Below are 5,595 nucleotides of genomic sequence, written 5' to 3' on the forward strand. Positions count from 1 at the left end.
CCAGACACACATATGTAGTTCTAGATGATATCGAAGACAATCATCATCCTCAAGCCTGGGCGGTTGGTGTTCCTGATAGTAATTAGGATGGTCTGTCTAACACGAAGATTCTTGCCATCAAGGAATTTCTTCCACCCAACCGAGTTTAAGTGTGTGCGACCGTCCGTGTCCATGCGGTAAGTACAGGTTGTGACGGAGCCCCTTGAAGTAAGGCGTAGTCCAGCTGAGCCTTCTTCATCAGGCTCGATACCATAACTCACAGATATGCTCTTTGCCAATTTCTGAATAAGAAAAACATATCAATTAATAAGCATGTGATCGAACTCTACACTAAAACATATATATCATCGACTAGATTCCACACAACATACCATATCATTGGACTATACACTAAGTAATTCACACTATTAATTTGCATTTGTAAGTATAACATACCATATCATGTCGATCAACCATGGTATTTGTCAAGCGGGTCACGAATGGCACCCCGACAAAGTCAGCACGTGGCGGAATTATGTCCCAAAGGTTGCACACCTCCTCCTCACTCAGCCTTGTTCTTTGAGCTACGATGGCTTCATGAAGTGGGTCCTCATCATCTTCATCGAGTGGGTCCTCATTATCTTCATCATCTTCATCATCTTCGTCATCTTCATCATCTTTCACCAGGTTGAGATAAATGACAGCTACCTTGGGTCTTTCTGCTCGGAAGTTGAAGTTGATCAACTCACCACCAGTACGATGCATGCGAGCGACGAAACGGGCCCATCCATCTCCTCCAATCTGCGACATATTGTGTCCTTTCTCGACCTCCATAGTGTACGGCCCCCAGGAGCCTCAAATGTCACAGTGTCTCCTGTCAGTTTGTTGTATTTCAACCTCACATTGCATGGGACGATCTGTGTAAAATAAGCAAAATGACACAATGTAGTAATGCCAACACTAAAAATAAAATAGTTATTACATTTCATCTAATTTCTTACCGCCGCATGACGAAAACTCGGCTGGAAGTAGATGCCGAACAGCTTGCCAGTTGCAAGGCTGCTGGCGCATCTAGACTTGCACAGTTGACATAGTGGTAGTGGTGGTGGCGCCATTCTTCCTAAAGCAATATGAGCAAAGGATTAACGATCAACTAAATCAAAATGTTCTAAGTGAACTAAATCAACTAGCCTACTAAATCAACTAAATCAAAATGTTCTAAGTGAACTAAATCAACTAGCCTACTAAATCAACCAAATCAAAATGTTCTAAGTCAACTAAATCAACTAGCCTACTAATTCAACTAAATCAAAATGTTCTAAGTCAACTAAATCAACTATCCTACTAAATCAACTAAATCAAAATGTTCTAAGTCAACTAAATCAACTAGCCTACTAAATCAACTAAATCAAAATGTTCTAAGTCAACTAAATCAAATAGCCTACTAAATCAACTAAATCAAAATGTTCTAAGTCAACTAAATCAACTAGCCTACTAAATCAACTAAATCAAAATGTTCTAGGTCAACTAAATCAACTAGCCTACTAAATCAACTAAATCAAAATGTTCTAAGTCAACTAAATTAACTAAATGAATTAGCCTACTAAATCAACTAAATCAAAATGTTCCAAGTCAACTAAATCAACTAGCCTACTAAGTCAACTAAATTATATCAACTAAATCAAAATGTTGCATATGAGCAGGAGGGAGAAGGAGGGGCGACTCGAGGAGGGAGAAGAGAGTAGGATGGAGGAGGAAGGCGGAGCGAGGAGGGGCCGGCCAGCGCGGCCAGTTGAGGGAGGACGGAGGAGGAAGGCGGAGAGAGGAGGGGTCAGCCGGCGCGGCCAGTTGTGGGAGGACGGAGGAGGAAGGCGGAGCGAGGAGGGCCAGCCAGCGGTGAGTGGAGAGGGAGGACGGGGGAGGAGGCCGGTACCGTGTCCAGCAAGGAGGAGGAGGTGACGGCGCGCGGCGCAGACGGAGGAGGGGCGACGGGGGCGCGCGGTGCAGAAGGATCGGAGAGGATTGAGTGGCTGTGTGTGTGAGTGGATCCGAATGGAGGGGATGAGGGAGATGAATGGCTTAGGAGTAGCGCTCTTCAGGAAAAGACGCTACTGCTAAGCTACCTAGCAGCAGCGCCTTTCACAGTAAAGCGCTACTGCTATGTGTCAGCACGTAAAAATAGACTTTGTTCAATATATCAAAAACACATTGATCATCAACGATCTTTTTGTGTACAATCTGATTTGACAATATGAGTCCTCACCGGTTTAGGAACAGGTGAAGACTCATATTGCAGCCACAAATTCTACACATAGAGTTCAATGAAGATCAAGTGCTTGTCAAAGTGTGAGAAGTAACATATTTAAGGTGGTAGAAACTCTCTTCACGGAGCGAGGTGGGACTAAATTTTTGTAGGAAACTTAGCAGTAACGCTTATCAAAGAAATGCACTGCTACTATGCCACGTAGCAGTAGCGCGCATCACCTTAACGCGTTGCTGTTATAACTACCCTCGCAGCGGCCTCGTAGGAATTATAGCAGCAACGCGTCTTTGGGGTGACGCGCTACTGCTATATTTGTTTCAGCAGCGAGTTTCGTCTATCCGTGCTACTGCTAGTTAGCAGCAGCGAGTTATTTTGGAGCGCGCTGCTGGTAAGATTCTGTGTATAGGCTTTTACCTAGTAGTGCGTGGTGATGTCGGCGATGAAGGTCACGGCAGTCGGCCCATTCAGCTTCTTGACAGGTTTTATTTCTATCCACTTGGTGAACTTGTCCACAGCGACAAGCAAATGAGTCATGCCACCACGGGCCGTCTTGAATGGTCCTACCATATGCAGCCCCCAAATAGTGAAGGTCCAGGCTATGGGAATGGTCTTGAGTGCAGAAGCCGGCAGATGTGGCTTGGAGCGGAGTCTCTAGCACCCTTGACACTTCTGAACTAGTTCTTTGCCCTCTTCTAGAGCGGCCGGCCAAAAGAATCCATGACGGAAAGCCTTGGCCACAAGTGATCTTGAAGCCGCATGGTGGATGCACTTGCCTTGGTGGATATCCCTGAGTATTTATTGGCCTTGGTCCGGCTCCACGTAGCGCTGATAAACCCCAGTGACAGTTCGTCGCACTAGCTCTTTGTTGACTATGGTGTAGGCTGCTGCTCACCTTTGCACTTGTCGGGCCGAGATCTCATCAGTCGGCAACTCTTTATTCACCAGGAACTTGAGGATTGGCTGAGCCCAAGATGGAGCTGCAATTTCTTCGATTACCACAACTGCAACTTGTATGAGGGTGGTTGGGCCGGGAGGCGGCGGCTTGGCAGCTGCTTCCTCCTGCTGTGCTGAAGAAGTCCCCGGGCCGACTGCTGAAGTCCTCGGGCCGGGCTCTGGAGTCCCCGAGCCGGGTGCGGCTGCAGCAGACCCATGGCCCCCTGCCGAAATCCCCATGCCGGCCTCTGGGACTGTCAAGTCGGATCCGACTGCTTCGGGAGGGGCCGACACAAAGATGGAGTCTGAATCAGGAGAAGGCTTGACAGATCGCTTGAGAAGGCGGCGTAGGGCTATGCCGGCTGGTATCGCTTGCCGGGTGGAGCCAATCCGTGCCAAGGCATCTGCTTGCTCGTTGTCGTTTCTTAGCACGTGAAGGAACTCGCACCCGTCGAAGTATCCACTGAGTTGCTGCACGAGGAAGCGGTAGCTCGCCATGTTTGCGTCCTTGGCATCCCAGTCTCCTGACGACTATTGGACCACCATGTCGGAGTCACCATAGCACAGGATCCGGCAGATCCCGAGTTCCTTGGCAAGCCGGAGCCCGTGTACGAGTGCCTCGTACTCAGCAACGTTGTTGGAGGCGGCGAAGTGGACTTGCAACACGTATTTGAGCTTGTCGCCTTTGGGAGAGGTGAGGACGACGCCGGCTCCCAAACCGGTGTGCATTTTTGAACCATCAAAATGCATCCGCCAATGGGTAGAGTCTGGTGCAGGTGGCAAATACTGGGTCTCGGCCCAGTCGACGAGGAAGTCGGCCAGCACTCGTGACTTGATGGTGGTGCGAGGCTCGTAGTAGATGGTGTAAGGGGCCAGATCAATAGCCCACTTGGCCACTCGGCCGGAGGCGTCTCGGCATCCAATGATCTCGGCAAGCGAGCTGTGCAGACGACGGTTATGGCGTGCTCTTGAAAGTAAGGCTTCAGCTTCTTGGCGGCAAAGTGCACGCCGTAGCACATCTTCTGGTAATGTGGGTAGTTTTTCTTGGAGGCGGACAGTACTTCGCTCAAGTAATACACCGATCTCTGGACCGTCAATGCTCTGTCCTCCTTGCGCTCTACCACCATGACTATGCTGACAACCCGACTGGTGGCTGCAATGTAGAGGAGCATGGTCTCCTTCTCAGTCGGAGCCGCCAGGATAGGTGGGGTTGCCAACATCTTCTTGAGTTGGAGAAATGCTTCGTCTGCCTTGTCGTTCCACTCAAAAAACGTGGTCTTCTTCATGAGTTGGTACAAGGAAAGAGCCTTCTCGCCCAGAAGGCTGATGAAACGGCTAACCGACGCCAAACAGCCCGTGAATTTCTGCACGTCTAGCAGTCGGGTGGCACCTCCATCATCTAAATTTCCTTGATCTTCACAGGGTTGCATTCTATGCCGCGCTCTGAGACCAGGAAGCCGAGAAGCTGGCTGGCTAGTACTCCAAAGACGCATTTTTCCGGGTTTAGCTTGATCTGGAATCGGCGCAGGTTCTCAAAGGTTTCCTTGAGGTCTTCTAGAAGCGTGTCATGCTTCTCCGTCTTCACCACCACATCATCTACGTAGACATGGGCATTTCTGCCAAGATGTTTGAGGAGACACTTCTGCATGCAACGCTGAAAGGTGATGCCGACATTTCGCAAGCCGAACGTCATGGTCAGGTAGCAGAAGGCTCCAAATGGCGTGATGAAGGCGGTCTTCAGCCTGTCGACCGGGTTCAGCTTTATCTGGTGGTAGCCTGAATATGCATCCAAGAAACTCAACAGCTCGAAACCGGCTGTGGAATCTATCACTTGATCAATCCTCGGTAAGGCAAACGGATCTTTGGGGCATGCCTTGTTGAGGCTGGTATAGTCAATACACATGCGCCACGGCTTGTTCTTCTTCAACACTAGGACTAGGTTGGGAAGCCATTCTAGAAAGAATACTTCCATGATGAATCCAGCTGCCAGAAGTCGGGCTATCTCTTCTCCAACAACTCTTCTCTTCTCTTCCGACAGGCAGCGCAAGGGCTGCCAGACATGCTTGACGTCAGGTCGGACATGTAATTTGTGCTCGGCGAAATTCATTGGAACACCCGGCATGTCTTTGGGAGACCATGCAAAGATGTCCTGATTCTCACTTAGGAAATCGACGAGCTCACTTTCCTATTTGCTGTCCAGGTTCGCACCTACAACAGCGTGCCTCTCCGGGTGCTCTGGGTCCAAGGGTATCTTCTTTGTTTCCTTCGCCGGTTTGAGCGAGCCCTCTATGTCTGACTCCTTGGGGGTGGGTGACATTTCCGGCTTCTTGCCTGCCATCACCACCACCCGGTCTAGGAGACGCTTCTCGGCTGCAATCACGAGGGACTCGCCAGCCGGCTACTGTCCACGGCGCAGGCGG

The sequence above is a fragment of the Triticum dicoccoides genome, chromosome 2B (genome assembly GCF_002162155.2).
Source record: "Triticum dicoccoides isolate Atlit2015 ecotype Zavitan chromosome 2B, WEW_v2.0, whole genome shotgun sequence".
NCBI lineage: Eukaryota > Viridiplantae > Streptophyta > Magnoliopsida > Poales > Poaceae > Triticum > Triticum dicoccoides.